Source organism: Carassius gibelio, chromosome A13 (genome assembly GCF_023724105.1).
Source record: "Carassius gibelio isolate Cgi1373 ecotype wild population from Czech Republic chromosome A13, carGib1.2-hapl.c, whole genome shotgun sequence".
NCBI lineage: Eukaryota > Metazoa > Chordata > Actinopteri > Cypriniformes > Cyprinidae > Carassius > Carassius gibelio.
In genome coordinates, this window is record NC_068383.1 from 14,144,861 (window position 1) to 14,158,480 (window position 13,620).

A 13,620-nucleotide genomic window follows, 5' to 3' on the forward strand; every position below is an offset into this window, starting at 1 on the left:
CAGGAACTAAACAATCACTGATTCATTAGTATAGTAAAGAAACACTGCTGCCTGGATGTTGTGTAAAGACACGTAATGTCTGCTCCTGCTTCGTTCAGGAATTGTTTCGATGTCACAATGGAAATAGACAAAGTAACTGCAAATGTGTCTAAAAGTGAAGTCACTTAAATGTCTTGCTAGTTAAACTGTTAAATCTTGTAATCGTGACCAAAGCGGCTGCTATTTTGGAACAACAGCAGTCTAGCAGGCCTGAAATTGCTTCTGGTTCAAAATGATAAAGGTTTGAGCACCTTGCCATCTCTGTATAATATTTGAGTGTTTATATTTTTAAGGATTCAAACGGCAGATGTTATCTGCACATTGTGTAAACTGTCCTTCAACAGTACCTTGACATTACAGTTAAGTCATTTAATGACTATGCTTTCTCAATGAACTTAATTGATTGAATAAGAAAACCGTAGCGCCTATTCTTGTTATTATTCTTTATAACTGATTCAGATTGTTGGTAGCTTATTATTTTATGTTTGAGCTTCAACAATGAACAATCTCCTCACATTTGATCTGCTTTATGAAGCCACTGCAGAATATCTCTCAGCAGAATGAACCTCTGAATGTCCATGTCATCATCATGATTTAGTGGATTGTATTGTTCAAGCCAATGCCAAATCTTTATCCTGTTTGGATAAATGCTTTAGCTTTGATTGTAGGCCTGTGTTGTGGATGATAAAGGCATATAAGGCTTTATTTCTAAAGTGATCATTGGAGTGTCTATCCATTGAAAATGATATTTTTGGGGTGAGCTGATCAAAAACAGTTTTGTTGTCCATTATACTTTTCTGAGACTATGTATTGACATTACAAAACAATAAAAGTTTGAATACAGATTCTTTTTTCAGAATATTGTTTTTGTTTTTACTGCCATTAGAGTATTTTGTTATCTAAGTCAGAGTGCATCTAACACATCTGGTATGGCACATTAGTACAACCACAAATTTGATTGAAATTGTTTGCTCTTAGAAAGGCTTGGAAAGGGAAAGGATGATTGTTGGGAGGGGGCTGATGACAGCTGTTTGGAGTGGAGTTCAGGCTTCCTGATTTCTTACAGCTTAAATGCTTCTTCATTTTCCATTGGCTCAATTCCAGATGGATTTGTCTTGACTGAAACTTTGCTGCTTTTCCTCACCCTTCTCTTAAATGTTGTGAGCAAGAGCGTATTTATTGGAGAATAGAGAGACAGTGATTGGTTGCTGCAGAGGCTGTGCTCTGCAGCACAGAAAGTCACACGCAACTCAGACAGCTCTGTCTGTTAGTGCTTTGGCTGAGAGAATGATCAGATATACTATGTACTGTGGTCAAGCATGAATTCAGTAAGTGGGCAGTGCATTCCCAGCTGTGGATGTTCAATAATACAGTCTTTGGGTTTCATCTAGATACCTGTTCATGTTCATTAGCTTTGAAAGTGGAAATAATGTTGTAGCATTTACATTAAGTAAATGTTCAGATTTTGATTGAAGATTTAAAGATTTAACAATTTTTTTTAAAACAGATTAACTGTTTACATCAAGACTAGCAATGTGCGCTAGTAAAGTAAATGAAGTCAGTTTAGATTTCATGCGGACTTTGAGGATTTTCAGATGTTCAAAACAAAGTTGTTATAAAAGAAAAATGTTTTACATTCTGAAAGTTACTTTATATATTATTATAAATGTACTGTATAATTTGTACATTCGTGAGCTCTGTGTATAGATGGTCAGATATTCTTGTTTCAACTGAATTTCAAGATCATTCTTAAAGAAAAAGAGATCCATCCCAAATAAATTCATGTTTGTTCAAAACCCCTCAAATAACCCATTTTATTATTTTAACACCATAATAATGTTATAAATAATGGTATAAATTAAAATTTATTTAAAACATGAAAATAAACCCCTAAATTTAGAATGTTTTCATTTTTGTTTTACATGTAGTTAGACTCTACTACCTTTATTTATGATATCTGGATTATTTTATTCTGCTCAACTGCAACTTTATTTTTGTATAATGATAACTGCTGAACTCCAGAATTGAAACAGAGTTTCAGACAACTGCCATATAAGCAGCATACATAAAAATAAACAAAAAACTACTAAGTGCACAGCTCTGATCATGCTGTTACTGACTCACTGCAAGTTGGAGTACTGTGTAGACCATAGTAATGATATCTAAGTGGATATCTCACTTTTGTGTCCAGGCATTAGTCATCTATAATGGTGATCCTAAACTGGCATTCTGCTAATATAATTTATGAAGAACAAAATAGAAGACAAGCTGCTTAATACTCTACAACTTATTTTTATATAAAACTGTTCATATACAGGTGGAAATACTGCTATTATTAACTCAATTTTTAGTAGAGCTCAAACAATTCTTATACATTTTTACAGTCTTTTGCGTTCTGATATACTTGCAGTAGTTGCTTGTTCAAACACAGAATGAATTCTAAACATGAAGTCCAAATATTTGGCTAGAAAAGCAATTATAGTGGCTTCAGGGAAGAAAAAAAGGATTATAGGTTATCAAACAAGCCATTCACTTCAAAAAAGAACAGCAGCGCCCAAGGCAGAGACTGTTATTATATATATATATATATATATATATATATATATATATATATATATATATATATATATATATATATATATATATATATATATATTTGACCTCTGGAAATATATGAAAGAGCTCAACAGACCAAGCTCCTAAAAGACAGTAGAAAACAACTGTGCACACTGAACATTCGGCTTAGCAGTGAAGTTGTGTACACAGCTAAGAAGCTAATTACAATTTATTATTTGTTTGGTTCACATTGCAATTAGTAGTTTTATATAATAAAGTCATAACACATCCCCTAAGGCACTAAAATATTATGCCAAATATAGTTTCTGAGCCCTCTAATGAAAGCACACCAATTCTACAGTTTTAGTTTTTAAATAAAATTAATTACATATTTATTTATTTATTGGGCTAGTGTTATTGAAAGTATTTAGATGCATTGATTGGACAGAAACTAACTGGAAAGGCAAGAGGCAAGAGGATGAAACTAAAAGGCTTGTCACTTTATTCTAACAGCCTCCAGTTTAATTGAATTTCAGAACATGCTGCTAATGGGATCCTTTAGTTTAGTGCACTCAGAATGGCAGATTTAGAGAAATTAGGAATTATACTGTCAGGAAATAAGAGTTTTGCATGGCCACTAATGGATAATCTGCATATGTATTTATACTGTATATATGTCTGCATTACGTTTACTCTCTATACTTGCTACAACACGTATGCACATGTGAAACAGAAGTTCTATGTGGTACATAAATATAAATCGAATTAAGTTTAAGAGAATAAGATTTCCCCAAAAAACGAATCATTATAAACATGACACAGTGTTTTCTGTATCATACAGTTGACAGCACTCTGAATCTCCCACAAGGGGGAGACTGTCAAGATTGTCATCACAAACCCTGGGCCGAGTCCACAGAATGCATGCTGGTAGAGAAAAGGTTTTGACCCAGAAACACACTTAAAGTTTGAACATTTTTTAAAGACTGCTTTGTTGTGATGTACTGTAATTGTTATGTTGGAGATTCATGCAAACTAAAAGGTTAAGTAAAAGTTTAATGTTTTACAAATGCAAATGTCTTTTACAGGGCTCCATTAATTAATATGTTTTTTTAATATTTTTTTTTTTTAGGACAGCTGAGTGGGATCCAATAAGGGTGAGATCCTGTAGTCACTTCAGTGATCCTTGGAGAATCTGATCTGTTTAATCAATAAGCTTCCATGCTTGTGTAAATAGGCTATATAAAGTTTCAGTAAAAAGAGCAAAATAAGTGCGCAGCAAAAATGCATTATTATGTTACTGGGTCTCTTTTCTGCACTAAAGTTTTTTGGACCATATGTTGCTGTAAAAGTCTTGCTTTAATATTCAGGCTACCCTACTGATTGATAATCATCAAAGAAAAAAGAGTTACATATCAAACATTTTGTGTGACCTAGCTTCAGCACACATAGTTAGCCATGTGTCTAATAAGTCTTCTCTCAGCTCTTCAATTATTTAAGATTGCCAGGGCTTTGATTGCAAGTTCATTTATAGGTTGGCTCCCAGAGGCACAGAGGTGTGAGATGAATCATATCACCGGCTCCAGGCAGACAGCAGCTCCCTCAGGGTCTCCTGTCCAACCTCTGGGACCCTGATAGTGCTTGAGTGGATCTTACCAACTCGAAAGGATACTGTATACTGCATTTGTTTCAAGTTCACCCATATGCAATACTGTGATTGCGTCTTTTCTCTTTATGCATATACGATTCAGGCATGTTTTTATGTTTGGATGGAGATGAGGCAATGCCATTGACAGGAATGTTACCCCAAGAGAAATCTTGCAAAGATTTCCAGAAATGTTTAATCTTAAATTAGACTTAGACATTTTGATGTTGTTGGATGATTGAGAATGGAAACTCATCTCGGATTGGTTTAGAGTTCTAGGGGATGGAAGTCATTTCCTGGAAAGAGGAGCAGAAATGAGAGTCTTTCTGTGAACTCTAAAGTACTGTTTGATATAAACAGGAATCCATTTAAAAAAAAGTCCCTATTCATAAATACTGTACGAGCAGAACTTATTTCTGTGTAAGCTGTACACACAACAATGTGTATATAATTGTTCAATTAAACTGAGTGTGAAAAGTGCTGAATGATTGGATTTACATACAGTTTACATTGAAATTCATTCTACTGAATTCATTCATTCTACCCCAAGTGTATAATATTTCATAGAGCAGGTACCATCTTTTCTGGAATACTTGTTTTTTTTTTTTATCTGTTTTATTAATTGTTGTAAAGCTGAGAATGGTTTTAAAAAGTCTTCCTTAGAAGTAATGAGTTGAAGATGTATTAACTTATCATCAATAAATTCATTTCCTGTTATTATAATCATGTTCATCATTTCATTGAAGTCATCAAGGCATGCTTCAGTGGACTGATGTCGTTTCCAGTAAAATGGACTTCCACAAACAAAATGTGATCTTAAAGAGATGCTGGTCCCCATTGGCTTAAAGTATAAAAAAAGAAAAAAAGAAAAACACTATGCAGGCCATTGGGTGAGCTATTACTTTAACACTGATCAATTGCGAATGTGCTTGTCTAATGAACTCTTTTCATATCATCTGTATAGGTACTAGGCACATAAATGGTAATTAATCCAACATGAGGTTGTTTCGATTTTTGTTTCTTCTGTAACATTCTGTAAAGGTTAGAGCTTCACAATTCACAGAACTTGATCAACTAACGAGTGCTAGACTAATTGGTGTGTTCAGAAGAGATATGTACTCTCTAGTGAATGTCTGCTGTCAGTGCTTAGACGATTCTCCTTCTCCTGTTTTCCTTGACTGCTCATCCATGTGTGTTTTGTCCACAGATATAACTTAACCCCTGTGGACAGCCATGTTTCTTGTGTTTTATAATTAGATATTGTCTATTTAATTGCTGTTTATTTATTTTTTCATGGGGTGTCACTCACTCAGAATAGGTTAATGGAGAATCAGGCAAATCAAAGCCACTTTCTGTTGCCCAGAAGAAAACTGCCACATTGATTAATTTAATAGTTCAGTCAGGATAAATAAAAAAATATACAAATAACATAACGCTACCTTTTATTGCTATATATTTCCATATATTCATATGAGAAGTTGAAAACCAGTGCAGACGTCAAAAAGGCATATATACAGTATATATATATATATATATATATATATATATATACAACACGTACAGTATGAACTGTATAATAGAGACACAATGTTTTATCTCCAAAGAGTAGCTTTGATACTGACAATATGTGACAGTATAATTTTCCTCAACATTGAAAAAGTTCCTTAATTTACTACTTATTTTGTTCTTTTTTTCCCTTAAAATAATGCATACTCACCGCTTCTCCCTATGACCAATGACAAAGAAAACTCATCAATTCATGTAAATATAAAAGCATTCATCCTTTCAAACATAAATTGCATGGCTGAGCCCTGAAATGTTCAATCTACAATAACCCACATTTATGGATATTTCAAGGACATCGAAAGTCAGCTACAACATTTGGAACCACCTCCTTTCAGACTTCAATCACTTTTAGTATTTTCAGCGAGCAGATGCTTACTACTCCTCACTTTATTCATCCATCCATCTCAGAAATGTGAAATGGATAAAAGTGTTTAAATGTTTTTTTTTGTTGTTTTTTTTTATTGGGACTGGGACAGCAAAAAAAAAAAAAAGATAGAAAGAACAGGATCTGTCCCTTTTTCAGTATACTGTGTAACATGCCATTGTATTGCTGCAGGGAGGCGTGAGGACTGCAGATGTGGCCAGAGCAATAAACAGAAACATCCATTGTAAGATGCCTAAGGGAGACATTGTAATGTAAGACAGTTCTACAGGGAGACAGGAAGGACAGCTGATCATCTTTGCAGTGGCATACCAAATGTTACCATGTGTCTACCCACATGTGTTCATGAACTTGCAAGTGCCTTGGTGCAAAAGTGGAGTAATATCTCAAGGCAAGAACTGGCAAATTTTTCTCAGTCCATTAAAATGAGATGCACTTCAGTAGCTTCTGATAGACACACACACACCGCATACTGACTGCTACTTTTGATAAAGACCCCCGCTCTGTTCAGGGACCCGTTAGTGCGTGTCATGATTGTCAAATGTCTGTGAAACCTGTTCAGTTCATTTATCATTTTTATGTGAAATATTTACACATTAAGAAATTTGCTGGAAATATGAGCAGTTGAAATTGAGAGGACGTTGCTTTTTTGCAGGGTATAATTAACGCACTCACGCACAATATAAACGATAAAATAGATATAAATATAAAAACAAACATTAACATTAACTAAATAATAAAACAAAACAGTTTGGAAAAAAAATGAAAGATTGGGCAGGATTATGTTTTTGTCTTGGAGTAAATTCTCATACAATTTAAAACATTTTCTTTCTGCATAATTGATTACTTAATGCATCAGAAGGCTACACAAGAAAGAGACATTCATTATCAAGTCTTTATTCTCTTTTGAAATGTGCCGTTTTACTTTTCAACCTTTGAATGCAATCTCTATTGCCATCTCTTTCTAAACTTGAAGGCATAGTAACAGTGACACTTACACCATATGGCAGTCTATATAATCATTATTGTGTGTCTATACTGCAATGCCACACAGTGGAATAACACGGAAACACCAACTCACATTCTGATGCATTCAGCTGCCTCCTCTTAAATCAAACATGAGATATATTCAGACATAATATGTGGAATTGTATTAAAAGAGGCAATTTAAGATTCTTTTTTTTCTTTCTAGTGGGGAGAGGAAGGTTGTATGGCACATAATCAGAGCTTTGTAATTGTATTGTGCTCTCAAGCTGGGGGAAAGCTGGGTGTCCATGGCAACTGATGGAAAAGTGAGTCATCTGAGATTTTTGTGTGTGCATGTGGGTGTGTGTGTGTGCCCGTGAGTGTCTACTTGGGAGGGTTTGCGACCACTAAAATGGATGAACATCAGTGCATTTTCACTTTCATTTCAGGTACATGTGCACAGGATATGACTAAGTTTCATGTTTTGATTTTTTGCAGCAAACAAGCATAAGGACTTCTTGTTGGAGGACTTTTCAAAACATTAGTAACAAAAGTAAAGAACCTTCTCAGATCTCATTAACTGCATCCATTTCTCAAAAATCGAGGCACGTAATTGAAGGGATAATATCATGAAAAGTTGAATCATATAAAATGATGTGCTTTGTAAGCATATACTTCAGATCTCAAACTTCCTTCTTCGGTCCATTTAAACCATTGAAAGAAAAATTGAACTAGGATAGCTAGTATTTTTTATTTATTTATTTTTGAACCAGAAGAAGATATTTCAAATGCTACCAAAAAGAGTTAGATGTGGATGTTTGCCAAACATTTTTATCCCTGGGCAGCATCTGCAGATTTTCATAAACTTCTGACTGTACAAAGTTCCAACAAAACAATGGCTGACGTTTATTCATTTGTTTATTATTAATCCTGGTCAGAATCAGAATCAGAATCAGAATGAGCTTTATTGCCAGGTATGTTTACACATACGAGGAATTTGTTTTCGTGACAGAAGCTCCGCAGTACAACAGAATGACAGCGACAGAACATAAAACACATAATAAAAGAATAAAAAATACAAATATGTAGATAGTGAATGACAATATACATATTGACAATTGTAGGCAGGTATATTACAAAATGCAGTTATGTATGTATATGTGTATTATGTGCAAAATTTAAGTGTATACTAAGTATGTGTGTTAGATAAATAAAGTGTATGTGTATATAAATATAAAGTGTAGTGTGTTCGCAGTTATTATCAGCTGTTCATAAGATGGATTGCCTAAGGGAAGAAACTGGTCCTGTGTCTGGTCGTTCTAGTGCTCAGTGCTCTGTAGCGTCGACCAGATGGCAACAGTTCAAAGAGGGAGTGTGCTGGATGTGAGGGGTCCAGAGTGATTTTGACAGCCCTTTTTCTCACTCTGGATAAGTACAGTTCTTGAATAGAAGGGAGGGTTGTACCGATGATTCGCTCAGCAGTCCGGACTACCCTCTGTAGTCTTCTGAGGTCAGATTTAGAAGCTGAGCTGAACCAGACAGTTACTGAAGTGCAGAGGATGGATTCGATGATGGTGGAGTAGAACTGTCATAGCTGACATTATTAGTTTGTTCAGCACATTTCAACTTGGATTGTTTTTTGAGCCTGTCACAATATCACACACAGTTTTTGCAACAAGGTTGTGCCATTAAAAGCTGTACCAATGACAACTGTTGCAAAGCCGCAAACCCACATACGCTATGCTATTCATTTTACGTTTGAATAGAGTCTATCTACAAGTAGAAAAGGGGGCTTGTTCAATTTTATATATATTTATATATATTTAATATATTTCCCCATACAGCTGAAGGGCTGTGCAGGGAAGCTTAATGTCCGTGTAAACTACATAAAGAACCAGAATTGAGTGCTGTGCCACCAGCTATCATAAGAGATAAGGACACTGTGACTGAGAATGTCACTCCCACAGGGGCACATAAATCACAGTTGATGATGCTTCAGACACTTCGAGACCTGGGGTGCACAATCCATAATTGACATTTGACTCAAAATGCTATCAGTCTTTCTCACTCAAGATTAATGTTGTCACAACACAACACTGATTGGAAAAAAAAAAGAAAGAAAGAACTAAGACTGCATATGCCGGAAAAGTTCCCTCAAGGTTGTCTGTCTAGAATTACCTTTCAGATGGTCATTTTTTGGTGACATCCCATCACTACATAACTGCTAACGGCTTGAGTTTGGAGGGAGACTAAATGACTAGCTGATTTTTAAAGTAATCAGAATATGAATTATAATTACTATGTATCAGCACCCACAAACCTTCCACTGATACAGCTCATGCTTCTTGGGTTTCTTGCATTCTGGAATGTGTTACCATTACACCCTGTCTAAAACTGCGTCACAAAGTCTTAATTTGCTAATATTCATACATATTGTCAAAAAATCTGAGAAAGGTCTATAAAGTTGTGATGGCCGAAGGAACATTTTATCGCTCTTTCATATCTCTGGAGACTTCATGAAGATCTGAAGTTGTTTTTCATTCATTTACATATGATTTCTTTTTTTCTTCCAGAAAAACATGACACCCCTCCCCCTTCCCCCCAATTTATTCTTATTGCTGTCTAGGGGAAACAGCAGAGATATTAAAGACATCTCAAGTGTGTTGGTTATTTCCTATGGGTAGTGATTTAGCGATTGTTTCTTTAAATGAGGGGAATATGAAACATCATTCACTAGGTTAATGGCAGATTATTCAATGACTTACCAAACAAACTTAAATTAAAAATTAAAATCTGTGGCACAATTAACCTGTCTTAGATTGCTAGTGAACATACATGTAACATAGCTGCAGTGCAATTATGGTACAAGTTTAAGCAAAACAAGCGACTTATTAGTTGCCATAATTTTATGTATTTCAGGTCAGTGCTTGATTATTTATTTATTTATTTGTTTATTTATTTAGAAATGTGTGGCAGTACACTGATTGCTGAGGAGGGATTTTTATTCATGTAACATTTGACATAAATGTAAAATATGAAATGTGAATGTAAAAATGAATATGATATAGGGGGCAACTCAAGGGTGGACTAAAAGGGTTAAATAAAAATAAAATGATGTATCATGTATCAAACAGGCACTGTTACAGCTACAAAAATACAAACCATGTGCCAAGGACGAAGGTCATTCTATGTAATTTTTTGGATTAAACTTAAACCTGTTGCAATGAGTCACACTTAGAGAAATCTCTCCGGATCAGTGATTAATGTTCTCTACAACCGTTTAAACAAGGCCTTTTCAGAGGTGATAAATGTCAAAGTGATATTTCTTCCAAAGGACTTTGATACTGCATTCTGTGTAATAATGAGCATTTGACATTTCAGATGTAAATGCTTTGATCTTAATAAGCAGCAAGAGACCTTCTTCATCAAAACATGAGAAAAACACAAAACTGTTTTTTCACCAATTGGACTGAAATGCCATCTCTAGACAAGCCTTCAACATTGTCTGAATTCCTTTTGTTTCCTCAAGTAGACCAAGTTCTTGTGCATAAAAGATGATGAATGAAGCCATGAAAATTGGTTCTTCTATGGCATCACAGCAAAACTCCCTTCATTTTATACATTATATGTATATACATTGTATCATTATAAATTCACAAGTGATTTATATGTAATGACTCTTTGGTCCTTTCTATTCATTGAACACCTGCTGGTCTTTCTGTAATAGAACTGTTGAAATAATGAGGTGGTCAAAGCCAAAGGGCCTGATCATAGCTGAAGTATGTATAGGATACATTTTGCAAGCTGTCTTTTCTTAAATCAGTGCATTCAAAAATTCCAGAGCAATAACAGACTCAATGATAAAGGAACACCAATATAAAATAACGAAAATGGAGTAAATTAAATAAAAGTGAAATAACTTTAGCTCAAAGGAATAGTTTATCCAAAATTAAAATTTGCTGAAAATGTACTTCGCCTCAGTCCATCCAAGATGTAGATGAGCTCACCACTTGCTCACCATTGGATCCTCTGCAGTTAAAATGAAAACAATAATCCACAAGTAATCCACACGACTCCTGTCCATCAGTTATGGTTTTTTAACAAAACACAGTCCATGATCTATAATAACACTTTCTTCTGTGAAAAAGTCCATCCCTTGTAGTCCACTCACATCAAGATCCACCAGTATATTTATTAAAAACAGTTTTCACGTTTAAACTTTGCTTGATCTGTGCATATTTCTCTACTGATTCAGGCAACATGATAAGTATAAACCAATATAATGGATAGAGGACTGATGGACTGGAGTTGTGTTGATTGTTGTGATGTTTTTATCAGCTGTTTGAACTGACGGCACCCATTCACTGCATGGAACCACTGGTGAGCAAATGATGTAATGCTACCTTCCTCAAAATGAAGAAACAAACTCATTTAAGTGTTGGATGGCCTGAAGGCGAGTAAATATAAAATATGCATAAATTAATTGATTTGTTTATTGTTTGGCCAAACTATTTTGGACTATTCTCAAGGTCAATCGAATTGAGGTGTGGGGTCAGCGTGGAGCTCAAATAGAATTTCATGCAAATGTGTGAATTATTCATTAGGGGTTCACATACAAGGAATTACACAGGCACCCAGAATAATTCCCAGTTGTTCCAACCCGTGTACGTTAATTCAAATATGTGTTCTTGTCACATTTCTGTTCTCTCCAAAAGAATGCTTACTTGTGCTGCAAGTCAAGTGGTAAGTCAAATACTAAACCTCTCAAGTGTTAATAGAAATACGAATATAATGGCAAACATTGGTCTTATACTCTTGCACTGCTAGATACACCTGCTTAGATGACTCAAGAATTAAGAAGGAACATTTTGCTGAAGCATTTAAGGACAAACCCCTGACAGCAACGAACCACAGGACTCAATGTATCCAGGCAGCTGTACTGTTTAATGTTTAGTAGAGGTGTGATCCAGAAGTATTTTTTTATTTTTTCTGCAGATCAGACCTTTTATTTAAACAAGCTTATGATGATACATGACTCCATGACCAAGGATTGACCACAGAACCAAGCAACGTGGAAACATAACCTGCTTGCTTTTATCTTTTGTTTACATTTTATTGTATGCTTTATTATCTGATGTCATTTATTGGCATGATATAATGTTATCTGCTCTACAATAAAATAACGGAAAATAAGGACATCAGAGATAGAGAGAGAGAGAGAGAGAGAGAGAGAGAAAGAGATGAATTGAACAGCTATTAATACTGGAAATTATCTTCATCATCTTTTCACTGGTGCAAGATGGGGACAAGCTATAGCTGCAAGGCATATGTGGGCTTCCTGTATTTTTTTTTTTTTTTTTAATCATACAGCAGAGGAGTGATTCAGTTATTGTTTTATAAAACGATTACTGGTTTATAAAATGCAGATCTAATAGCAGGAAGCTTAATTTTTCCCATGTTGTGGGATTAGAAATTATGTATCATTATGACTTTTTTAAAAGTATTTTATTCACATATTGTTGTTAATTATAAGAATATTATTAGAAAAGTCAGAATAATTTAACAATAGAAAACATCAATGATTTAATGGCTCTCATTCTGAAGAATTATGTGTATCTTTCTCATTATTTTCTATAACTATTGTCATTAATCAAACACTTCTCAGCATAATAACCACTAAAACGAGATGTAGTGCATCTGTACCTCACAGGCATGATAAAGAGAAGTATCCGTTTGATAGAGGTGGTCACTTAAGGCTTATTCTATGACCAGAGTGCTGTGGTCTCAGTGCCTCCTAGTGGATATCAAAGTGTTGCAATGGTGATTTGTAGCAACACCACTCTATCTGGTCTATGAAAAATGCATTAAAAACATTCATCTTGAATATTCATGTCTAAACATTGTCTTTGTTCTTAGCTTTTGTGTGTGTGTACAGACATAATTATAATGAAGGATTATACAGTCCTCTATAATTTTCTGATTTGTATGTATCTTGGCAACTCATCTCTTACTGAATTTTGAAATGGCAAAGAAATGTGTCAAGTGTCAGGAGAAAAAACAACAACAACAACAACACAAAACAAATATAATGCAAAAGCATATGTTTCTTTTTATTTGTTGCTTACTTCTTTTTTAACATTTGTGATATTCAAAAATACATCTAACTAGGCAAAATGTATGTATTTTATTTCAGTGCTGGTTGTGATTATTTTCTTCATTGCATCTTTGTTGTTCAATAATAGCTTTGCATGATAAACAGGCCTCAAAATATAAAATACAGTAGGATTCATTTACATCAACATTAAAATAATTAAACCGTAAGACAACATTTTGATGAAATTCTACAGTATTGCAGCAAGTTATTTTCTATATTGTAGGTCTATACTTTTATTGTATTTTTATTAATACTACTATGAACTTATTTGTGCATTTTTATTGGTGCTTTAGAAATAATATTGTATGAAAATTG